Source organism: Anoplolepis gracilipes, chromosome 5 (assembly GCF_047496725.1).
Source record: "Anoplolepis gracilipes chromosome 5, ASM4749672v1, whole genome shotgun sequence".
Taxonomy (NCBI): Eukaryota; Metazoa; Arthropoda; class Insecta; order Hymenoptera; family Formicidae; genus Anoplolepis; species Anoplolepis gracilipes.
In genome coordinates this window covers 3116102-3143417 of record NC_132974.1, presented here as the reverse complement: position 1 = coordinate 3143417, position 27316 = coordinate 3116102, and the positions used below count along the sequence as shown (strand labels likewise).

General features: G+C 32.7%; 1 protein-coding gene and 1 long non-coding RNA gene across 9 annotated transcripts in view; one reads left to right on the top strand and one right to left on the bottom strand.

Annotated features, from left to right (window-relative positions):
- Nucleotides 1-27316, bottom strand: part of LOC140666043 (uncharacterized) — a 182303-nt gene that overhangs the window by 23681 nt on the left and 131306 nt on the right. The gene's annotated exons all lie outside the window — the stretch shown is intronic.
- Nucleotides 1-27316, top strand: part of LOC140666034 (dipeptidase 1) — a 140018-nt gene that overhangs the window by 13581 nt on the left and 99121 nt on the right. For 2 of the 6 annotated variants that reach the window (XM_072892747.1, XM_072892748.1), the window contains exon 1: nucleotides 4336-6221. The exons of 1 other annotated variant lie outside the window; for it this stretch is intronic. The gene's annotated coding sequence lies outside the window, so the exon portion shown is untranslated. Of the gene's footprint in view, nucleotides 1-4335; nucleotides 6222-7107; nucleotides 10392-16589; nucleotides 18746-27316 lie in introns of those variants that run through there. 3 more of the 6 variants (XM_072892751.1, XM_072892753.1, XM_072892752.1) reach the window with 3 other exon arrangements.

Genomic DNA, 27316 nt, shown 5'->3' with positions numbered 1-27316 from the left:
AAATCCTTTCGAGCAAGAGAACTGAGTGTCTGCGAAGGAGACTCTAGAGAAACAGAGAGCTTATATCGGAGAACAGAAGGGGACATTTCAGGCACAGAATTAAATTTATCACGGCGTAATAATAATTACCCTTTAAGAGCGAAAGATAATCGTAACCGGAACAATCGGGTTGAAATAAATTCGTATTTTACACGCGCGACACTGTCTCGTCGAGATAATGCAAACGTGTGCCATAATTTGAGATCAAATCATTGTGCAATTTTAACGAATAGCATCCTTGCAAAATAAAATTGTCTATCATAAAATAGTTCGTTCCTTATGTGTCATAATTTATATAGCTCGTATGTTCTTTTATTACACGCTGTGGAAATTTTCGCGAATCATTTCATTCTACTGCTGCTCATTCAGTTTCTGCTATTTTTATTTTAGAAAAAAAAAAACAATACATTTTCTTTACTAGAATAAAGGGATTATGTGCGCCTTTTCTACCAAATAAAAGTCATGATTATATTTGTCACACACATCGACATAGGTCGATGTTTTGTGAAAAACTTCGTTACGAGCATGTAATCTAATCAAGTCAATTAAGAGAGCTTTTAACGGTGTCGAAATATTGCGGATAAAAGCGTACAATAACCCGCGGTTTTTGCGACGGTACTTTATATAGAAGCTTGTCCGCGAATCATTTCTTTTGTTACTACCGCTCATACAATTCTTTGTCTTTGGTAGAAAAAACACAGTTTTAGTGAAATAAAAATTATATTTTTATTTGCAAATATGTTTTAATATCGTTAAACTTAACGCAATATATATTAATTATTATTTGAGTGCAGAATTTCAATAAAACACTGTATCTCGTCTTGCTCCTAGATTTATTTATATCAAACACAAATATATATATATATATATATTTTTTTTTTTTTCAATATTTTAAAAGTATATAAGAAATATTTATCATACATCTCTCTTTATATAAAGAATATGTATAATATATACATACATATGCTTTAATATATTTTTTATGAAAAATTAATTTCAAATATAAAAAATTCGATAAAAATTTTGAGACATATGTATTGTCTAATTATTCTACATGTATAAATATTGTATAAGAATTTAACAAGAAGATTTTTTGTGTCCTTTTTTGAAAATTCTACTTGTTATTATACAGCTTGTTTTAGTAGTGTGAATAATGAGTCACACACATACACACACACAAATATGTATACAATTCAGACTTGTTAGACTCAACAGACTTGTAAAATAGAGATCCGTCCTAAGTAAACTTCACACGGTGTCGCGTAAAAATGACGAGTTTTCCGACTTTCACGTGGCAAGAAAATAACGGACCGTGTACTTTCAATTAGAGTTTCGTAATAAAGCGGAAATAAAGATCCGAAAAAACGGAATTTGCATTGGAACACCGCGTACAAAAGAGACGAGCAGAGGGTATTTTGATACACGTGGCCTGGCTCGCAGCAATGAAGCCGTTCGTCCCGACTTATAGTATCGAGCATCTTGCGGAAGAAAGAAAACTCGAGAAAAAGCGCTCACGCACAAGATGGAACAGCCGGCATTCCTAGAAGCTGTTCCTTTGTAATCCGTCCGGGTCGACTAGGAGAAACGAGCGAGCAGGCGAGGCGGCTCCATTCGAAGCTACATCCTTTTTTCATCGGAGACGATAAAACGGCGGAGCTAGGCGCATTCCGCGGATAGCGCGGATATTCAGTTCGGGCAAAAGAGGCGAAGGTAAGAAAAGTAAACTTTATAGCGCCTCAGGAGATTCAGGATGTATTGGAAATATAATAACTAGAAAAATTTTATTGTGAGAGACAAAAAATATTTGATAGCTACGCCTAAAATATAATAAGCGATAAAATAATATCTAAATTCAGATAAGTACTCCTCTTAATTACTAGATAGATGCGATTTTTTTTTTTTTTTCACATTATCGTGTATTTCAATAAAATTCAATCAAACGAATAGGGTGCAAGACAGACTAGACTCAGCCCTGTTCATTCCCAGATATCGCATCTCGTTGCCAGTACAATCTCCGGATAAATTCGCGGGCTTTACGCTCGCCTCAGCACGGCTAATGCATTTTGCGTTTACATTAATGCCGATCCGCGTAAATGGCAGCGTAGAGCTACGAAAATATGGAAACTGTGAACCGTAATGTTAAGACACGCATTTTACCCGTAATGTAACTTCTAAGTTATTTTAAATGATAAATTTGAAAAATTGCAGCGTAACTCAGATTATATTGCTATTAAAAACTGAAAAACAAAAGCGAAAATATCTCTTATTTTGTGTTTCCCCTACATTTACATTAATTATTATACGCCAGTATATTAAGTAAGAAATATTAACTTGGAACGCGCAATATACTTCATGAACGTATTGAAGAATTTGCAAGCAACTTTTCTTTAATATAAATTTCATTAGATGTCACCTTTTGTTTTTTCTTTTTTCCTTTTTACAATAGTGAATATATAATCAATCCTACAATTATAATAATATTATACAAAATATATATTATGAACAAAGATTAAGTTTATCATTTATATTTTCAAAAAGTTTCAATCATTTATAATTGTCACTTGTTTATATAAAAAGCGATACTTATTACTAAAAATAAATTCTTCTCTAAGTTTGTCTTTATTAATGTTTGCAATAAAAATAAGATGTGACGCATCTAAGGCACCGTGTATAATTTTAATATTTTTCTTAGCGTATATTTCTAGGTACATTTTTTCAGTTTCTTTTTTATAGCAATTCTTTGTTATAAAATTGACGGAAGATATGTATCGATCTTGCGTCCATTAACACCTTGAGCTCGGTAAGGCTAATGTGCTCAACGATAACGCTTTAAACCCCGCCATGGCAACATATTGTAATGCATAGCTACAGAGGCACTCTCATCACATCAATACTAAAAATAATGATTGAGGAGCGAGGAATTTTTACCGATATTGCAATCAATCCTTTCATTAAAACTACTGCAAAATTTTACGTAACGGAATTTAAATTATGCATAATAATGATATGACACTGTACGTCAAGAACCAAATATTCGAATTTTATTATCGCGACACGAGAATTGCTTAAATTGCAATGCTACAAACATCGATTGAAAAATTTACAAACTGAAAATTTATTTGAGTATAGTCCGTCATATTTATGAGAATTATAATACAGAAATACGAATGCAAATATATAGACACTCAACTTTTGTTTCCAATTTATTAATCATTTTTCTTTTCACATAAATGATTATTAATAATTATTGCTAGATTTGAACTTTATTAAATAAATTTCATATTAAATAAATATCAGAAGTGCATTGACATGTAATATGTATTATTTGAGAAAAAATTTGTTTTTATAAACTTTGCACTTGTCTTTTTTATTACAACAAATTCTTTTATACGATATATTTTTATTACACAAAGAAAAATGATAAAAAAAATTAATGAAAAATTTAAATCAAGCATGAGTTAGATAAAAGAAAGGATGTCAAAAGAGATGAGAGATAAAAAAAGAAAAAAGAAAGAAATCAAAAAGAGAGAATTTGAAAATGTATTCAATGTAACGTCCACAAGCATGCTATTGAAGTCAATCAAGTGGTCCACAGAGATGTATTTAATAGCGTTAAAACGGTAACTCAATTATCGATGATGATCGAAGATTCTACAAGGCGGAAATTCTCGATTACCTTTCAGGTAACCTCAGGATTCCAGAGGGATTTTACTTTAAAAGGAAACCGCGTAACAGTTTCTTACGTAGGATCTAAGATCATCGGAAATACTGTGCGCATCTTTGAGACTCGAAAATGACTTTCACCGCGACGTCTGAAAGGGAACCAGACGCAAAAATGCAGAAGAGGAATAGAAACCGAAAGTCACAAAAAAAAAAAAAAAAACCTATAAAAAGACTATGTTCTTTCTCTCTTTCTCTCTCCCGCTTATTTTTTTTTCTCTTCTTTTCGTGCTCCTTAATAGATGTCTCGAAATGTTCTCAACGAATATTAAGCTTCTTCAACAATTGATAATAGTTATAATCTAATAGCCAAAAAGTCAAATAATTTTGAGATATTTCTCAAGATAGAAAAATATTACTCTAAATATTTAATAAAGAATTTCTTTAATAATTTTAAATATTAATCTAATATTTGGATATGTTAACAATTAAGAATAAGAGAATGAGAGAAAAAAATAAGCGCACAGAATAATGTAATATTATAGCGCTTAAATTTAAAAGAACTAAAAAAAAAAAAAAAAAAAAAAAAAAAATAAATTGAATATATCTAGCTAACATCTAATATCCTTCGTGATTTAACAAATTGAGAGTTGTTGGTAATCTTTGTGACAACCAACGTGTTTTGGTAAATTTAATAAATTGTAAAAAAAGAAATGATATAGAAATATAAACATACAATTTTAATACTTTAGAAATTGGGTAAAAATCGTAACATTTTATATATTTACTTGCTGTTATCCATAAATAATTGCGAATTGCTTAAAACTTGTACCTTAGAAGCGAACAAAGTGATACGGAAAGTGCAAATCGTCCTATCGAGAAGAGCGATTTGAAGTTATTTTTGAACACGTTTATATATCCTTCCAATGTTTTGTCGAAATTTGTCACTTGTCTCAAATGGAAGTCTTAAACGTCCTAGACAAAACTTGGCGTAAAACGTTTTACGTCGCGGTCTACGTCGCGGAGCATTATTTCGGAGAAGACAAACAGGATGCTGTGGAATGGCGAGTTTGTAGCGGGTTACATAGAGAATCAGCTAGACCAGAAGTCTCCGGGGTAGCGGTGGTTTTCCCGCGATTTCTCTCCCAACACTTTCAAAACTAAAACACTTTGAAAATAATGTTAGATATTTTTAGAGAAAAATATGAATGCAGAGCTAAAGCTACGCAACATTTATTAATACCTCGAGAAGTCTAAATCACACCATCTATCACAAGTTTGAATGCTATCGAAGATAAAAGGTAAAAGACGATAGAATGAAAAAGAAGATTACGAGATCTGATATCGTAGGAAAGATATCGCAGAGCGTACAGATAATTATAACTTGTTACAATTACGAGAGAGACTGAACTGATACTTAAAAGTTTGATATTTTAAAAGTCGGATGCAGCTGTGCTACCGCCGACAAACTGGCCTCCTGGAAAAGAGATATTCTGAAAGTATATCTCGAGTTAGCACGATACACGGCAGCCGTTCTCGGTATCGGAAACGAGGCATCAATGTATCTTGAGCGTCTCTTTTGATCCTTACATATCCAAAGCAAAGATACATCGATGCACCCTTTCCTCACCAACATCTGCACTTTGTTTTTAGCAAAGATATCGAGTGGATATATATCGATACGAGAAGAAGAGATCGTTATGACAGCGGAAGATGGAGGAGGGCAAAGTTACCGAGACAGTACCTTAAGCCTCGCTGCAACTGTATTACTCCCTATCGGACCGATGTGCTCCCAAGTATTACCAGCATCTCAAAATGCATCCCAAACAGGGATATACCCGATACCCCTTTCGGGCGAGCATCTGCACTCCGTTTGCTCAAGGATCGCGAATAGGTATCGGTTTGAGGACCATCGCGCCGGTAGAGAAGCAGAGGAGAGAGAGAGAGAGAGAGAGAAAGAGAGAGAGAGAGAGAGAGAGAGAGAGAGAAAGAGGGAGAATGAGGGGGTGGCGAGCGAGATGAGAAGAGCGGAGAAGAGGAAGAGACGCGCCGCACGCGTTGCGCCGCGGTGGAGGAGAGCGCGAGCGAGGGTGCGCGAGACACGGGATGGACAGACGGACGGGAGAGAGGAGACGAAGCTTTCGGGGGTGGTCGGGTTGCCATGGCAGCTACCCCGGCCGGGCACAGCAGACCCCAGTCTTGCCGCGGCGGTCGCCGAGTGCGCGACGGCTCTGTTTACCTTTTCCCTCGCGTCGTTGCTGCCGCTCGTTTGTCGCTTCGTTCTACGCTTTCGAACCGGAGACGTCCCGGCTATCTCTCTCTCTCTTTCTCTTTCTCTCTCTCTCTCTCTCTCTCTCTCTCTCTCTCTCTCTCTGCCGTTCCCTTTTTTTTGTGTGATAACTCTGATTACGCCGAACGCGCACTTGGTTCTTGGTGAAAGTCAACCCTTATGGTGAACCCGCGGGAATCTGTGTGAGCGGAGTTAACAGGACGCGTACGCAACCGTCCGCCGCGACAGAAATGTAATGGTCTCGCACAGTCGTGGAAAACCCGACCGACAACCCTCGTCGGGTCCTCCTCGAAAGACCGAGATCTCTTTTTGTAAATTTTAACACTGTTTTTTAATCGCGTTTCGGAAAACGCTCGTGATCTCGATTTCGTGCACGCGGTGCTCGATCCTCGTATGTGGATCACGGATAAAATTTGCCACGCGTGACTCCAAGCGCAAAAAGATTATACATATCTCTAGTTTTTAATTCACATTTTTAGTCAGTGCCCATCGATTGCAATCGCGAGAAAAATTCATATGAAATTCTAAAATTTTCAAAACCATTCCAAATAGATCATTTATGAGAATATAAGATATAAGAAAATATATTGTATTATTATATTATTACAATATATTTCTAAGATCTCACATAATATGCTCATGTCGTAAATATTACAGATTTTCAATTAATAAAATTATTTCTCGAATCACTTTCTTTATGTAAATTATGTTTTTGATATAATATCGTTTGCGTGACATATTAGTAATTGTTAGAAAATTTCTTTGAAACGTTATACGCACATACAGTTTGTATATTACATTTTATATTTTATACTATTGTGTAACATTTAATGTAATATATAAATAATATGCAATTAACAGTTTTATATAAACCTGAATAATTGCATAGTTTTACGATATCTTTTTAATATGCTATATTATTTTATAAAATTTTATAAAATAATAGAAACCAATTTTACATTGTAAAAATATATACGTATATAATTGAAAATAGATTTTATAAAATTCAGTATAGTTCAAAAATTATTAAAAAATCCGCGTAATAATATTTCAACCTATATATAATAAAAACAATATATCGCACAGAAAAGTCAAAACTTTGGCATATTATTTTATTTTTCGACCAAAAATTTAAAATAAAAATTTATATCTACACATCTACACACTAGAGATTGTTTTTATCAGATTGTATTTTTAATATTGTGTCAAACCTTTGAAACAAATAATCTTTTTTAAATGTAAATGAAAATTAAAATCTGAGAAAAATTGTACTCTAAAATTTTGTATATACATACTGAAAATTACAGAAATATATATAGTAAAAAATATAAAAAAAAAGAAATAGATTAAGAATTCTATAAACACAATGTAGAATTCATTAATTTCGAATAATATTCAATAACGTAATAAGATATCCTACTAGTAACGCTATATAGATTACATGTAATTCGTCAAAAACATTACAGAAGAAAATCCTTTATACTTCAGAAATTTTCGCGATGCAAGTTAATTTACGTATATAAACGAGCAACGAATGTACAAACTATGAGCTTTTATACATGAACTAAGCGTACTGAATTAATATTAACTTTGATAAAGCACAGCACTTGACTGAGAAATATAGGTATATATTAGTTTACAAAAGTTTAATGTTAGTTTTAACATATTTCTCCTCTTAATGTAGGCATAATTAATATATAAACGTATAGCTAATATATATAGTTAAAATTTTATCACGTAAATCGTTAAAATGAATGGTTTCCATTTAATGACACAAGTCAACACAAATATTATCTTATCTTTTTTCAACATCCAGTGACAACAATAATAAAATGACGTTTGTGTCGACTTGTGTCACTAAATGGAAAACATCCAGTATATAGTTCAAAAAATGTCACATCTCATAATCTTCTTGGAGTGCTCTTCGAAACGTCGCGTAATATCTTAGTTCATAGTGAAATCCGATTTACATCGTCGCGTATAGTTAATGTACGGTCACCAGTCAAGCTCTCTTGCGGTAAATCCAGGCCGCGTCTTAGCGCGATATTTGTCGAATGCGCAGTGACCTACTCTTATCTCCCATTTTCCTCCGATGCAACCGGGGTCGAAATGAAAGTTTATAATACACCGCGAATTCTCTCAGATACGATATCTCGAAGGTAATCCACATGATATTTCGATATTAATCTCGTGCATGGCGGACATTATTCCCCACGAAATTAAATTTGCGAGATACTATAGCACGAATCGCATCAGAATGATCAAGTCGCTCTCGTTCCATTTCGTGAAGCAAAAACGCAATCTTTTCGATCGCGATCCTCACTAAGGAATAACTGAAATAAACTCTCCTAGATATGTCAACATTTACTCACATCGGATCACTTGGATATTACTCGCAATGCACAGCTAAATCTAATTTTTCGAAATAAATCTCGTGATAAACTTTGAAACTTGAAAGCTTTTCTTTTTACTCTTGCAATTTTATTTTTTCGATATTATTAATTGATAGAGTAAAATTAATTTATTTTTTTTTTTTTTTTTTTTTTTTGGGATACGTTTTGAATAATTTTTGAATTATAAAAAAAGTACAAATGTATATAAGAAAGCAAGTCTGAGTTTATAGAAGAATATTGATTTTACTTTAATGTGTAATTATTAACGAATTTGTTATTTATTTTGTAATATTTAAGAAAAATAGTTTTATCACAAGTATCTCAGCATTTAAAAAAGCAAAATTTGCTTTCAAATGTTGACTCTCAAAGAAACAACTTAAAATATGAACATGATGAAAATTTTACGCCTTTTACACGCGATAAAATAAACGTTCATCGGATGTTCGCCTAATTGATTAATTGATTAATTCCGATCAAATGGCGTTGCGTTAGCGTAATTAAAAATACGCCATGCTCTCTGACATTCATTTATATTAATATTATAAACGATGCATCAAAATAGCATTCGTTACTTGTGCATTTTGCGATTCTAATTTTCATTCGATAATACAGTCCTGTGCACATGAATATTCTGTTGACAGTTCATGACATAAATATTGCAACAAAATTGATAGGCGCTCGCATTCCTGCATAAACATTATGCATCGACATAAACATGAACATTATACATAGATATTATACATTTTGAAGCTTTGCATACAAAGATAAAAGAAATCGATTCTATAAAAATTGATTAAAGAAAATGACTATTATGCAAAAGAATTTTACTGCGCAAAATTTATTATGTAAACCGATTAAAATTAATAACATCAAGTCGGGGAAAATTTATATAAAATTTTTTCTTTAAAAGTCTAAGAAAGATGTCGATAATTTTTAAGCTAGACGTACAAGCATGTTGTGCAATATATTTATTTCAGTGTACTGTGCGCATGTGTGTGAGACATATCCAAAGCCTTACAGAATTTCTATTAAAAATAAAAAAAGCATTAATGGATTTCTGTCGTTGAGCTTCGAGTGTAATTTCATACTGTAAATCCCTTCATGGATTTACCGCCGTGATACGTTCAGCGATGTCAATCAATAAAATTTTTATCCAATCGAGATATACTTTCGAACAATAATTTTCGATATGTTTCTAGTCGTCGATATCTGCATTCAGTTGCATTCGATATGATTCCCGACTTGATGTCGCACCATAAACGCTCGCGTAATCTTGACAGGGAAAAAGTATTGTCTACTCCAATCAATCTGGATTTACTTCGTCAAGGTGAATTTAGGTCGCGGAAAGGGTTCTCTCAATTGAGTCCCGACACGACTGCAGTTGCAGTAGTTGATTACGATCACGAATCATACCGTTAAGCTTTCAAATTCCAGTGCAATTTACTTCGATATTTTTCAATTTTTATATATGTATAAAGAAATTGCATATTCTTACTTTAAATTGCCAATTTTACAAAAGTTGAAACGGTTATTTCTTTCTAAAAACTAGAAACTATTATTGATGCTTTTTTAATTTCTAATATTAAATATATTTTGAATGTTATAATATTAAATTTTGAATAAAAATTTGTCAATATAATATCGCCTTCCAAAAATTGAAGAACACTTAATTTTGCAAGGATTATGAGATACTAATTCCATAAAGTATAATATTTTAATGTTTATTTATACGTATAGGTACATATAATTGTGTTTAGATTGACATTTAATATAAGAGCGTCATACTTAATGTAAAAAATAACAATATTAATTCGAATATAAATCTTAATTAAAAATGCAAGCAAGACCGACATCACGTTTTAAAACACTTGGTTAAAATGATTTGACGGTGTTGGATATGAAAGAAACGACAGAGTGATAATACTTTTGTGCAGTGCTCCGCGATTTCGTTACTTTCTTCGGCTTTGCGCAGATTGATGACGTCGTCGGCGGTGGCTCGCAATGGATGGGTGAGAGATATATTTTACCTCAAGACAAATTAGAGAGTAAAGAGTGAATTCCGCTCATGGCGCGAGCGTCCGCTAGGTAACGCCGAGGCTCGTTTTGAACATGCTCGAGAATTTAATTGCTAGCATACTTAGGATTCTCGGTGGAAGTTTCTTTCCTATGCCGCTACACGTCTTCATCCTCTCGATTGTGCGGCTCTTCCTAACAAGTTCTATTCTCGCTTTAAACGAGCTGCCACCTAATGTTCAATTTTTCTCTTAACAATAGATCTGCCTCATCTTAAAATATAAATATCTACAGAAAGGAAAACTCATTTTAAATCTAGTATCTATTATATATAAAGTTGCATGTTTTTAAGAAATGTAAAATTCCTTTCATATTAAAAGATTTAATTACAACTTTTTAGAGCGATGTTTCTCTGTGCATTTTTTTTTTTTTTTTCACGGAATAAAATTAAATTTAAAAGAATAATTAGATGTATAGAAAATATCTTTTTTTAAATATTTTCTGGCACTAGCTTTTTTTGAATTATAAAGAAAAATTGTCCTGGAATCTCTTTCTGTCGTTCATAGCGCGATGTTTTAATTCGACTTTCTATTGGATCAACAGTATTCCGCTTGTGTACCGTGTATGAATATTGCATAAACGCGGCGCGTAATTTTCCTGGTACGTCGTTGGATTGACAAATTTACTGCGAACGCGTCGGTGGAACTTCGCGGAGTGGACACCTCGTTAAAGATTGCTGTGCATCTCAGTTAGTCAGAAACTACAGATTTTCTCTGTCACGATAAACAGTTGAGTAATTTTCAAAATTAAAATGACACCAAATATTCTCGGAAAGCATCCTTTAATTTCGTCTGGTAGAAGCCACATTGTGAGAAATGTTCAAGGAATAACTCTATAATTATACGTGACAACAGAACATTTTTCTTTCACGTATACTAGATAATAATTATTTATTGTAGAATATCTTGTTGCAGATGGGAAAATAAATTAAAAATTGATCATTTTGTCGTGTTATAATCCATGAATTTTTCGATTTAGCAAAACAAAGTATTTAAAATAGAAATTAAATTTCTTTAAATTTGGCAGAGAGGAAGAGAGTAAGAGAGAAAATTTAAGAATGAGCTACGAAAAGGGAAGCAAAAACAGGAAAAATAAGAAATGTTGAGTATTTTTTACCGTCTTTTTAAAAAGTCCTGTTCTTTATTTAATTTCTCTCTTGAATATCGTGGGAATTGCACCTGCTTCCTTCTTCTTCTTCTTCTTTTCAGTGATAATAAATCTTGGTGATTATAGTCGTTGGAACTTAGTACCAGAAATTCTTCAAATCCACAACCTTCTTCCTGTTACCGCGCCCAACGATTTGTGGATAAAGAAGATAGAACAGCGAAAAATAAAATGACACGTGATACATACTATAGTCTGCAAAAAAGTAATTCTTTATTCAAACTATTATTGCATTTCTATATAATTTTCAAAACTTTTAGACAAGTCAAAAGTATTAATATATATCGAACATAAGATATTTGTAATTTTAATTTTTTAATAATACCAAAGATAAAACATACTATTCTAATGAAATATATATCAGTTGTCTTTATGTTATTATTTCAAATATTTAAAGGCAAGCTTTTTTCGTATTTATATATATATATATATATATGCATGTATATATGAATATTATGTATAAAATATTTAATTTTCTTTAAACGCACGCAATTTGTTTTTACCAAAAGCAAGAAGTTATATTAGAATTAATGTCTAATAAGCTATATATATATATAACAATATCTAATAGACACATGCATACCAAATTCTCATTTAATGTAAATTAGTACTTAAATAAGATAATTTAAAACAATCTAACTATGCATACGTATTTCTACAACTGTAACACAACTCATACAGTTTTCGCTCTGAGAGTTGGAAGATAGACATAGCAACATCGAGCTCAGCTCTCTCTCTCTCTCTCTCTCTCTCTCTCTCTCTCTCTCTCTCTCTCTCTCTCTCTCTGCTTCTATTATTATTATTATTATCATCATCCGCATCCTTCCGCAAGATATCGCACGCATTCGTTTGCGGCCGCAGGAGCTTATTTGTTATTCAAAAGACGTCGTAGGAAGAAATGCAAATGCCGGCTAGGGGTTTCAACGCTTTCTACGCGTACCTGCCATGGCTTTACATTTTTCTATGTTACATATATTTCCTTTCCTTTCCTCGCAACTAGTTGATTCGTCGTTTCGCTTTTTCCTATCAGAATATTTTCATGATGGGAAATTGAAAACCTGTGAGCGTAAGAAAAACCAAACGAGCCCTCTTTTTCTACTATGCGCCATTCGGTAAATAATTGATTAATAATAGCAAAAATATAAATGCTATAAAATAATGAGTATTTTCATTCATCATTCCGATAATCGGAAATGTAATATTTAATTAATAATACTCTCAGAATAATATTCAGAATAATTTATTTATGATTTAATGTTCTAGTAATACGAACAAAAATAGTCTAGTATTAAATAAATACTAAAAAATCAATCACTTATCAGTTGCACAATCGAATAATAACGACTCATCGATAGATGTAAGAACAAGAAACATCTGACAACACGCAGTGTCGCAAAAGAAAGTAAGATGAAAGAAAGTAACTTGAAGGTATACTTGGCTTTTGCAGCAATCGAAGTGCGTCGTAAACGTTGTCGCAAAAGTGAAGCACTTTCGGTATTCACCTCTCAATGGAATACGATAAAATGCTCGATAAAATTTCAAAATGTCTCGGACAGCTTCTTGGCGCTCTTGTAACGTTTGAAAAAGTGAACTTGCTGCTAGGACTGATTCTCGCAGCTGGGTCTTGAATTCTCGTTTAACACGTTTCTCTTCTTCCTCGCACTAGATGTCCCTTTCTCTTTGGCTCACATTCTCTCGTTTTACATCTAGTATTAAACGTGACCGTTCGATTCTCATCTCGAGATAATACCACTTTTGTATGATATACGAAACTAAGAATAAGATTATTAAATGTATCATTAAATAGGAAAAGCGATTGTGTTACTCTAAGAAACTAATATCGTTGCTTTCAACGTTCATCAGATACTTTGAATGATTATTTTTTTTAATTATTTGATGCTACTCTTAATAATATTTCTTTGTTGAAGGTAAAAATTGTGAGGGCAAATTAAAAAAAATTTGCAATCCGATAATTTAACAATATATCTTTAAATGAAAACAGCTTGTATATTGTCATATATATTTTAAGAGTAAAAATCTTATCTTAAAGGACTATTTTTAAATAATATTCATTATACGCGTTATTTTAATATTTAGGTATCAAATGTAAAATTATTGCAACCGGAACACTCGATTAAAAATGAAAAATTCAGAAGAATAACGCATGACTTGTCTAAAGCCATCAAGATTACATTATATCTTAAGATTTATAAAAATAAAGTTTGAATATTAATGTCACTTCATATTTATTATTAAATGAAGATATTAAATGAAGTCGACAAACAACATTTTATTTTTATTCGACTGTAATTTCATCAGCCACAGATATCGGAGTAATATAATTATTAATGTAATTAAACCGCGAGACGGTCATGATTATCGATCTAATATTTCTCACGAATCAAAAGAGATATTCATTCTTTAATAATTCTTTCTCTCATAAAAAATACTAAATGCAATCTATATAAAGTGCTTTTTATATAGATTTTTGATAGATAAAGGTGTATATTTTACGCGCGCGAGCGCACTGTGAAAATTTGACAAATGACAAATGATTTGGCACTATTTGTATATGATTTACGGTTGTGTATAAACAACAAGCGAGAGGCGCGACCTATTTAATATGTATTCGTGGGAAGTAATCGGGAAGGTGACGACAGGGTTACTTGTAAGAGGAAGGATTCGCTTTGCACTTTCGCATGCGATAGATCAGTCGCTTTCTATGTAAATCGTATACAATACATCACGGCGAATGTACTTTCGATTTTAACCGTGAAACGCACAGTTCTTAGATTAGGGTGAATAAATTACATTTTGTTCCCCATTTTTCGCTACTTACCTTCCTAACGGGCAAAGGAATAACCACATCTAAAATTATGGAGGTATTAAAAAAGAGTAATAAAAACGAGCTCTCTACTTTCCCCTCAATTCAATTGACAGCGTATCAATTTTTTCTCTTATAAAGATAATTATTGTATGCTCGAGCTTGTTGTTGACTTGGACAAAAAGCTCGTTTGGAAACAGTTATATAAAAGTTAAAAATAGCGGAAACGTCGTTGAGAATAACAGTTATACTACACAATTCAGCAATCGATTCGAATCGCGCTTCTGTCAAAGTGAATCGCCCCGACTAAACTCGCTTCCGATCAAACTGCGTTTCGAATACAATGCAACAAATTTCTACAACCGTCCAAGCTTGTTACCGAATAAATCGTCATCTTGTAATTGCCACGCACACAATGGCTAAACATGTCTATTATTTGCTTTTTTTCTTTCGTATTTGCTCAAAAATATGTTATTCGTAAATGTTGCGAGAGCTTTTGTACAAATTGATTTCGTTTCATTAAAAAACGCTTTTACCTAGCGACATTTATTAAAATCAATTCATTTATTCATGGCTTATTCTATGGTTTATATAAAAAAAAAAGGTATTAAAATTATGTATTAAGATTTAAATTTCCAAATAATTTTTATTTAAAATATTTTTTACTATTTAATTTAAAAAATTAATTTATTTACGCGCGTAAAAATTAATTAAAATAGTTTCATAATTTAATGGAACATACATGTTTATTAATTTTAAATTATTTATTTAAATAATTTAAATTAATTAAAATGTTTCTTGCTCCTCTAGACCTTTATTCGCTTCGTAAAATGTTTATATTAAAAAGAAACAATTCTGCATATTTTTCAAAAACTAACTTGGTAGTCAATTTGCGGTAATCGTGAGTAAATCTATAGCATGGATTTAATCGAATAGAATTCGTGAAACGTTTCTCGCGCGAGTATCTCGAAATGATATTATCACGGAAGAGCTATTGAGATTGTATCGGCCCACTTGTTCTTACAAAGCAGCATCGCTTTCCTTCTCATTTCATCATGATGAGAGAAGATATTATTCTGATCTAGTCTTCATTATTCGCCATGATTCTCATCCGCATACACGTAGGTACATATATACAATATATTAGCACACATAATGAAATTAGACATTGATTGAAAATTCAAACACAAAACATTAGGTTTAATAATTATATAATTATCAAAAGTTCAGCTGTATAAAGTGAATTATATTTGTATTTATGCTCAACAAACCTTCAAATTTATTCCGATAATATCGTATTCCTCTGCCGTTCTCTCCCAAATGTTATCACTTTATAAATAATTCCATCACGTTGAAAACGATTAATGTAAAATTTTGTGAGTGCATAAATTGATGTGTCGCTCAGAAGTATGCTCAATATAGGATTATAACATGGCGGATCAACTTGCTCTCGAAAGATACGAAGGACTGATATTTAAATCAGCCAAAGCACTTGAGCTCGTGTTGACGAGAATGTCCCGACGGCTCGATTCGTCGAGTCGTGGCTCGCGCAAAATGAAAGGCATGCCATACCGTGCTTTTAGTTTAGCTCGACCCCCGTGGCGATAAAACTTTCTCGGAGCAGCGCGGCACGGGAACACTTAAACGAGATCTTCAATTTACCTTTGGCGACTCGTCCGACTCTCTCGACGAGCCATAAACAAGTTTCCGCTCCTGCGAACGCGCCTACCGCGTGCGCGCAAAAGCGGGAGTATCCCGCGAGAACTTTAATCCTGTTCGAGATAGCGTTAGCCTTTGAAGATAGCATATCCGCCAAGAGAAATAGAAATTTATACACACACACACTCGGATAAGAATCGTAACTCCCGAATCCTACGAAATCGCGCTGATCCTGATCCTGACCAGTGAATCGAGTTCTAAAAGCAATCGTGAGTGATGCCCGAAGAATAAATCGTTCTAAATAAAATTTGGTATATTAATTTCTCGTAATCTGAATATTTTCCAGATAATAATTTCTGTGAAGTAGGCACGATAATTCAATCAATCACGGTGCACATTATTTTCATTGAAAACTTATATGATTTCTCCAATTCTGAATAACTCTTCTCTTTTTTTCTCTTTCTCTCTCTTTCTCTCTCTCTCTCTCTCTCTCTCTCTCTCTTCTCTTTTAAAATGAAAGGTTTCAATCAGTATATCATATTTGATATTAAATATACATGTAAATTGAAATGTTACTATCATATTTTTTTCTGATAGCAATACTTTCAGAAAAATCTACCTACCTACCGCACAGGATATAAAAAATTTAATTAAATAAATGATTCTTATCACAAAACTCATCTGAATTGTTTAAAGTTTGAATGAAATAATAGAAGTTAAACGCACCCGAAAGTTAAATTAAGATATTCATTACAGCTTTTTAATTTTCTACTTTAGCAATTCTAAGGAAAAAATTATAAATAAAAAAAAATTACGTATACTGTAAATATAATGAAGAAGTATCTAGTACACATTCTTTAAAAAAGAAAAAAATGCTGTTTCAACAAATTGTTAACTGTTTATTTTAGAAATTTTATTAATACTTAAACATTTTCTTTTTACTTCAGCTTTTACTCTTCTACATGGGTTCAGAGAAAATGTGCAATGTAACGCTGTATAAGAAAGAGGTATATCGTCTATAATGTACTTAATTCCTTCTTGTGGCCGATAATACCGTTCGCGTCGTTTCATCGGAATCGATTTTCTGAGATGATGAAAATGCTCAGCTTTTCATCGCGAGCCACAAATTCTACAGGGTATTCACGAATATACCATGTTCTATATTAAAGATTAGATTAAATAAAAATTAGTGAAAATTGAGAAACTACGTTAATAGTAATTTTTTCCAAAATTTTTCTTAAAGAAAAATTGATTTCATATAAAATCTTCCACGAATACTTGAAGGAATATTGTTATTGGTTTCGTGCCAGATTCTTTGATAACGAACGATCTTGAATTCGACATATCCGTTTCATTGCAATACTTTCATTAATCATGCGTGAAAATAAATTTTTCGCAATATGCGTAAAACGAGATCGTTGATGGCCAATACCTTGTATCTAGTGCATGAAATATGATTCGCATTGCCGTTGCGCTCGACGTATCATCGACTTTCTGCTTTATAAAATTCAGTCATGAAATTTCACTTGAGTCGACATTACATGTAAAGCCTTGTGTATCTCCCTAATCTCTATTACATTAGATTTCACCGCGTAGATCGGCGGGATTACTTTGATCTCAAAAGTTACTCATGCCTATAATCATTTTCAAACTTATCGTCGTCATACTTAATGAATAGAATACCTCATTTAAACAGCAATTACGTGTTTGATTTCCACTGAATAAAATTTCACGTTATTGCTTTCAAACAAATCATACACAATCATATACAAGATAATAGATCAAATTATAACTTTAATAAATTGAGAGACAAACGTTTGTAAATTAAAAATTATAGTAAATTAATAATAATTACGTATATTTAGTATATATTATATTATAAACTAATTGTCTTTTTAAATTCACATGATTAAATATTGGCTACATTTGATTTATCGATCTACTTGCAGAGAAGAGATTTAGATTTTTGTCATCAGAATACAACAGAATAACAATTATGATGCAATTTTTCCTTGAAAACAGAATATTTAATCCATTTCGGCGGTATAGTAAATGTGCTTTAAAGCGGCAGGCACTAAATAGACACCGATTATAGACGGTATTATCTAATTACGCGATTATCGAACAGCGTGTGCAAAGAGAGCCTGTCTCCACTGAAGTTGAGGCTAAAGTTGGGGCAGTTTGCGAACCGCAGGCTTTGAGGTTGCCTCGACTCACTGAAATATCGCTCACTGAAATATGTTGTACGAAGTTTGAGATTTTTCATGGGAAACGCTATTACCGTGTGTCGCATAAAAAGAGGAAAAGAGAGCTTTGTGCTAAATTTCGATAAATAATAAAATATAAACACAAAGCAAATGTTCCTTTTTTTCTATTAAATCCTTTAATTTACAAATGTGACTTTTAAGAATTGACCTTTGAATTGAATCTGATAAATTAATTTCATTGGTGTTGGTTCTAAACATGTGATATATTGTTACGGATTATAAAAAGACAAAAATTAATAAGGATTTTCAATATCTAGAGCTCGTCATGTCGTAGACACGCGTTTCTTTTCCATATTCTGAGATCTCGGTCGAGGAAGGAAGAACAGCCATGAGGGAGAAAAACGCCGTAATGCCGTGGACAAGACGGTGGAATCGGGTGAGAAACTCGCAAGTTCTCGCAGAAATAGCCTAGAAACCTTACCGCAGTCCGCTTAAGCGAGGTTCCAGCGATATATTTCACGCAAGAAACTCAGAGCTCGTTAGCACGTGGAAATCGCGAGAAAATCCGCGTACGTCGCGAAGCCCTTCTCCTTCGTCTTGACGACTTGCGGAGAACCGAAAGGGAATTTACACTTGCCGTGTAAATTTCTTCGGCTGAATTCGGTGTAATAACTTTGTGAAATTAGGGCAAAATGGAAGAAAATCCTTACATAAGAGAAACAAAACTATTAAGTAAATTTCTTACAAGATTTCAATGTTTAAATTATGATAATTTCAAAAATGAATTATTTAGAGCAGTTAAATGACGTCTCGATATTATCAAAAATTTTGTAATAGAAAGCTAGAAAGGAATTCTTATTAAACTCAGAGACACGTGTGATATATCATTATAAAAAAATTAAAATATGAAAAAATCTATAGATTTGCATATAAAGTAAATAATATAAATTATGCAAGAGCCAGAATTTGTATCGAGAATTTTTGTGAGAATTTTTTTGCGAGGTTGTTTCGCGCGCAGAATTCGACGCGCAGCTTCAGCAGCTGTCGATATCTCGTAATAGACTGTCGCGAGGTGTACTGAAAGCCAAAATAGGAAAACGTTCGAAAGTGGATGTGTTCATCCTAGGTACGATGAATCGTCGCACATTGTCGAGTTCACTGTCTCGAACGCGAAGTTCATTCGCACACGACGATGTTGCCTTCGCAAGTGTCGTACGCATTGTGTCTTCGTCGTCGCAAACTTATCTAATTACTAACAAAACTTGACGACATCTAATTAACGATTAAACACCGTCAAGTTGTTACGACAGGAAACGATCGCGTATAGATAAGCGCATGTTTATCCCGAACATTATATTCCAAAAGAAAGCAAAATAAATATAACAATGTAAAGTATCATTAATCTAAATTAATTTGTTGTTCCGAAATTTTCATTATATAAAGTTTTATAATATATGTTAATGTAATATAATTAATATAGTTTTATATATGAAGTATGTTTTATCAAATTTTATTTCTAAAAAGAGAAGCTTGACTCCTGAAATCTGATTAAAGATTGCATTAGCTACTTTATCTATTTTCAATCTTTCTATGTCAAGATCGTTAATAAGAAATCTGAAATTCTTCTTTAAGATAAAATAAATATTAAAATTTACTTCATCTTTCTGAATTTTAAATTTTTCCAAAGAGCTCTAAAATATGTTTCGAATTGTGCAAGTCAAGGAATATTTTCATAATTCATAAGTTACTTGAAAAATAAATTAATAATCAAGGATTATTACTTCTTCTATTTACTAAAGAAATTATCAATTATATTAAAAAATATATATGAAACTTTGTGTATACAGTGAATGCAAAGTATAAATGTATTATTCTTTTATATTTTTCACTTTCACAAAAAATTTTCTTATAGATATTGATTCTAATAATAAAACGACTCTCAAATAATATCAGGTATATCATAAATCATTAAAAGATTTTTTACTGGCTTCTCGATATTCCATCTCTGAGAAAAATGTCATCATTTTTTTATCGAAATTACAACTATATATATATATATATATATATATATATATATATATATATGTATTAATATACACATATATAATAAACACATACATATATAAACACGTTCTTGTATGATTTCTTTTTCTCTCTCAGTGCATTATTGTCACAAATTCTCTATATAATACCTTGTGATAAAGTCGCCACTCGGCAAATATCGACTTATGCCATTGTTCTTCCGTTCACCGAATTCAAGTGCAATGTGTTTTTCGTCTTTGATTTTTTTTCGTCTTTCTTATACTTCTCTTGACATCCATCTTACTTTACTCTGCCGTTCTCTCGTGATCTTCCATGGTTCCTTGGCGATTTATCGTTCCGCTCGATAGGTCTTTACAAATCGATCGTTTGAAATGTATTTACACGAGATTTACTTGAATAATAATTCAAACAGATTTTTTTCTCAAATAAGTTTTAGATTTTTATTGTCTACTTAATTTAATTATAAAAATTATAATTAATTATATATAAATTATATATAATTATATATAAATCATTAATTATATACAAAAAAACATATATATATAAAATATATATAAAAATTGATTACTTATTGACATGTTACTGAAGCATTATGACAATTCGAATTTCGAAGTTCACAATAGACAGTCTCAATCAACACTGTCTATGGTGATGACGAACCGCAGGATTCTATCTTAAATCATTGTGGACCGGTCATCGTCATCCGTCAGGTTGACTGTTTACACGAGATTCGAATCAAAATAACACATCATTTTTTTCATCACATAATGCGTTATTTAATATCTAAATTAATTTTCGCATTGAAAACAATCTCAACGGAGATCGAAACGTATGCGCACTCGTAAAGTTAAATCATTTTGATTAATATCATTGTAATTTATATTTATTTCCATGTATTAATTTGACACTCAAGATTAATTTTCACAAAATATATTTATTAAATCTTTGTACAATCCGTGATCGATAAATTTGTGTTACTAATCGTTTTTTTATATAAAGACGTTAGTAATTATTTGACTCTTACCTTGCCAATTAATTACTAACGTCTTTATATAAAAAAAACATTTCCAACTCTAAAATTCCTAAACATGAAGATGTCTAGATACAATTTTGACAAAAAGTAAAATATTTTTATATAAAATTGTTTAATTAAACATATTAATTTTTCCTATAAATTTGATCGAAGATTATTGGTATGAGACCAACATTTCGACAACACAGGGAACTAAATACATCCAAACTTTATCCCGATTACTTTTTCAAATATTAAAACGTGTATTACAATATGTAGTATATCGGATCAATGATACATTTTTATTTCCGCCGCTTACACACATCTATCAATCTAGAATTTTATCGATTAAAAATACATAATATAGTTACGAATAAATGTTTCACTTTAATGTATATCTACGCTGCTGGTAATTGTCAAAATTTATTATTCATGTAACGTGCGCGAGCTTTACACAAAGTCGAATTCGATCCTCGAGAAGGCGACATGTGTGCTTTTCCTCGAGATGAGAACTCCTCTTTGGCAGTCCCGTTCCATTTACCGGTATAACGACTTCGGTAAGGTTCAAACGGGGTTACGGTAAGCTCCGTCATCGATTTCCGGAATATTTGCGAACGAGACTCTTTGCGGCAACAGAAAAGATACACGTAAAATGTTCGGAACAAAAGTGAACTAAGTTTCTCTAGTTTGTAAGTTCAATTTTTAAATATAAAGTCACATATCTAAAATAGAGAGTCACATAAAATAAAAAAATATATTTATCGTAACGGTAAGAGTTAAAAAATTGTCTTTTCTTTTTTAAAACCGGAAGAAGATTGGCCGCGTAAAATGTTACATTGCTTACAAAATTCAGGAATATTCTGCCAAGAGAATTGTGGCGCAAACATATCCGATATTTTTCGTTGCACGGGATTAAGGGAACTACATCGTGAAGCGCTAAATAAATGTCCTTCTCTCTTTCTTGTTACCCATTTTATCGGACTTCTCGCGGATGTCGTCCTAGCGGAAGCGGAGAAATGGCCGAGTCAGCGCAGATATGGGGAGAGTTATCGGTGGGATTCCCGAGAATTCCCGCGAAATATCCCCAAGTTTCTTACCCGAGCGGATCGAGCTGCGAGTCACGTGGCCGACTCTGAAGTCGCGAGCATGCGAGATGTAGTTTTGCGTTTCGCTCGCTCAGAGAAAACGAGGATATTGCGCGAATCCTCTTCTTGGTGGAAGGGAGAACCTCGCCGATCAATGGCGTTCACATTTCCCGAGTATGCGAACGAACTAATGTAATTCTATTTGAATAAACGTAATATTCGCACAAAATTGTAGATATTCTCCTATAAATATGAAAATGAGTTATTATAATAGAACAATCTTTTTCATTCTTTCTCTATTATATCATAAATTTCTTATAATTCTATTTCTCACACAAATTTGATTTCTGTTTCAAAACATCTCGTTCTCACTTTAAGCTTCGTAATTCTGACTTGTACTTAATCTCATTGTCAGCGATATCCGATTTTTCAATTCTTATCATTTTAGATCTCTTTTTAGAGCATCTCGTTATCTTCTCTTATATCATTTTAGATCTCTTTTTAGAGCATCTCTTGTTATCTTCTCTTATATAATCTTAAATAAAGATTATAAGAATAAAAACTCTACTTTTTCACAATGCACATATAATGTACGATTAAATGTTAACGAGTTCAAGAGATGAGTTTTAATATTATCTAAAAATGAGACGATCTCATGGAATCTATTTAAGTACTTTTAACTGTTATGCCTATGGAAATTGTAAAGAAAAGAAAAAAAATAGCAATAAAATGAAGAAAGATCGTGGAACTAGATACAGACGTTCTTTCAGAAGTTAGTATCCGACGAAGAATGCTATTTTGTGCACCGTTATTTGACGCTCGTGTCTAGCGCGTCTTAAAATGAGGGAAGCGAGCAACGTAAGAGAAATGCGAATTCTCGATAAACAGGATTTCGCATCCACGTGGTGAGCTCCTTACTTTCCCTTTCTCTCTTTCTCTCTTTCTATCTTCTTCCTCTTCGCAACAAACTCGTAAGGAACTCGTAAAGATCTCGTAAGGATTCCGAAACGACCCACCACCGCCGTTATATCTTCGCGACTTCGTCGCGCGTCGTTACAGCGGCGTCGTCGTGAAAGCGCGAATATAGAAGCGAGTTCCTGCAGAATATCAGAGCCGGGCTTTTAATGCGGAAAAAAAAAAAAATAAAAAAAAAATAAATAAATAAATGAACTATTGCCTCTTGCCGCATCCAGATCGAGTGACGAGTTATCACAAACGCCGATGATGGTCAAAACGAATCGAAGAGTTATCAACGAGTTTGTGAAAATGAAGCTCGCAGACCTATCAGTTGTAATATAATGACTAAAAGTTGCATGTGTCAGGTGTAACGAGACCTTTAAAAAATGAATATAATCGAAATTTTTGCCGACAAAAGGATCGAATGGATAAAAATTCGTAAAAAAATTCGACGAAAATATTTTTATAAAAAAATTAACAATTCTCGAGACAGGTTGTGTAGATTAAAGTAGCATAATATACCATTGTGATAAGAATACCGCTCGCAATTGCTGATCCTAATGAGATCATTAGTGCAATACAGCTAATTCATGCACTTCGACTTGGCGGTAGCAATTAACGTTTCATCCGTTATAAGACGCTCTTTCACCGTTACCGTTGAAGAAACGGCATGTAATTAACGCGGATAGAGCGCGTTCAGACTCCTTACATTTAAACTTTTGCAACTAAAATCAATAAGACGCTGCCATGCTATGCGACAGAATATGCAAAAAATAAGAAAGTGAAATTAGTGAGATCGCGCGATAGATATCTTGACGGACGAAGACAAAAGATTTCCTTGATCTTGTTCGCGTTGTAAAGGGAGACGGTGAGTTATTGGAAGTATCCGACGCATTTTCGCATCCCCCGAGGATAGATAATCTTGCCGCGCGCGCGCGCGCGCGCGCACATCTAGTCGGCTCGTAATTAATCCAACTTATCGGCATAGTTCAAATCTGTGATCGCGACGGTATTATAATAGAGTCTCGCGAAAAGCCCTGGCTTGAACTTACCTTTAAATTTTAATCCACTGCACATACATATACATATACATATATACAATCGCAGGGTCAAAATATTATTATAATTCTTCTTAATTCTTTTTTAACTGATAACGTAAGAAAATTGACGGATATTACTGTCTGATGTTTATTTTAATATTAAATAGATAAATAAAAGAGAAATATAATGAAAATAAAAATAAAAATTCATAATTCTAATAATTTTAAACATTTATTAATTAAAATTACGTTGAAAATGTAAAGAAACAATTCAGCCGTATATTTAAGCGATAAAAATGGTGGCAAATTGTTGCCTCTCTTCGAAGGCGAAGGTTAGTAATTGGCTCTGGATAAAACGTGCCCTGCTCGATCTTGACTGATCGTCCTGTCAAGGGCGCGAGTCTTTTCTTACCGGAAAAAAGGAAAAACTGACGCTAGCGTGCGTCCAGAAAATGTGAATAACACACGCAACCTATAAAGAGCTTATACACTGTGTAATTTGTGGCGAAAACCATTCGATACAATCACTGCAACAGTTAGATCATTTGTGTTTAACATTTAAATTAACAAACTATATTCCCGGGACAACGTATGTTCGCGGAACCAATCGTGAATCATCATAAATTTCAGTTGTTACGTGCGCGATTTTACACGAACGCGGCTTTTCGATTTGCATTGATAAGTATGATATAGTACACGCTGCGGGTAATTCCGAATATGTAAATACAGTGTCGATATATTATCGCGACAAGTCGACGCGGGGAAAAAGTTCTCTCTCTCTCTCTCTCTCTCTCTCTCTCTCTCTCTTTCTCTCTCTCTACGTGGCTTGTCAGATAATATTTGCTACATTACATATTTACATCTCGAGCGAGCGAGGAACGATATGTTATATCATATGTAACACGCGTATATCGGATCGCCGTTCAAATAAGATACTATTGCAGATTCATTTGATCTATCTGGAAAACAAACCATTGAGAAATTCTGACAAGCTGAAAATATTATTAATCGAATTATTAAGGAATTAAAAATTTTATTTTTAACGGAAATATAATTTACGTAACTTATTTATTATCGTGTTACTAAAAATAGAAAGTAGTGCATTTATATTCCTGCTTAATAATTCAGTTAAATAATTTACTTTTAATTAAATCTTTTTTGCGATTCAAATTATAAGGTTTTCTCTTGAAATAATTATATTTCTCTTAAAAATAGGATTACATGGAAAATTTATTTTAATAATTTTCCAATGATTATTATACATCGCATGTCCTGCATCACAGATTTGCAGCACTCGACATAGATTTCGAGTAGCTTTGACCCATAATCGGAATGTAACATGTTGTAACGTGTCATTATTCACGTAACGGCATGATGGTATATCTCTTGCGTGCACGTATACGAATTGTGCGCGTACAGCATATGGTATTTACAATCAGGGCGCGTCCTGTTATACGAGATTACATCGAGCAAAGATATTTTTTTGCGAGTAGGTTCCTTCAACGATAAATCCAATATAAGCGATTTAGTCTTTTCAATCAATTTATGTTGCAACTAATATCGTGATGAAGTATATAGTTAACAAGAAATTTCCTTAAGAATTCGCTATTAGTTATTCTAGAACTTTAAGAGGGATTTAAGAGAGAAATGGAGCAAAAATCTTTTAACTAACTCGGCAACAAAAAATAACACGACTAGAATGAAGAAAATTATATCCATTGCTATAATGTTAAATCAATTTTATCATATCCATCGATATTTTGAAAGAGACTGCAGATTCTGAGAAAATTCTTCCTATGTTTAAAATCAAATGTGGAAAAAAGTATAGTATTAAATTAAAATTATAGATATGAAATAGAATGATGAAAAAAAATAGTTTATTATTATAATAGCGCGTTTAGGATATTATATCGTGGAATAGCTCATTACATTGTTATGTAACATCATAACCAGCATTAAACTCTGTATTATATAATAGCGGTTGCTTTTCTCTCTCACTACATGCTAGAGACTTTAATCGAGCCTTGGCTTAAACGGAAGGATATCTAATAATATACAGTTTTCCTATTGAAACCGTTCCTATTGTGGAGGGAAAAATCGCTTAAAGTTTGTGAGAAAAAGACTTCTAGCTTTCTTTTCGTGACCATCTCCATTTCTTTAGAATAAAAAATTTTTAGATGTGACTCTACTGTCGCGTGCATTTCAGTCATAATCGAGAAATCTATTATTGTTATTATTATTATTATTATTATTATTAATGTATCATTTAAAGAAACGCGATGTAGCAGTCAATAGACCACTTACGATTTGTATTTAAAATTTCAAAGAAAAAGATAATATTTTTTCTGCTTTATTCATTATTGACATTTAGACTAAACTTGATTTATAAGTATTTAATTTATATATTAGTATTTAATTATATATTATAAGTATATATTTCACACATACACATACATACACACATGAACTGAAAAATCTCATCAGCATTATTTATTAGAAATGGTTTTCTCTTCATGAAAGACATATAAACTGAATGTCTTTGTAATTTCACCGAGAGTCGATTCAAACCGAAAGATGCACCCACCTCTAAAATGCAAATCTTCCTTTCCGGAAGGAAGAGGCCTCGTAATTGGGAGATGAACGTGTTACCCTCGCCTCGCGAAGATTGATGATCGCGTCCGATGTAGAGTTGGGAGCCCGGTTCGTCCTTAAATGATGAAGATTCCTCTCGCTCCGGCGAGCCACCCTCGGATCCATCCAGAAGAGAGAAAATTATCTGCCCGATCTAACGGCAATTTCGTCACGACGATGGAACGATGAAGAAATTGCCTCGGCCGAGAAACGTCATTCTTCGTATCGTCCACCTCGAT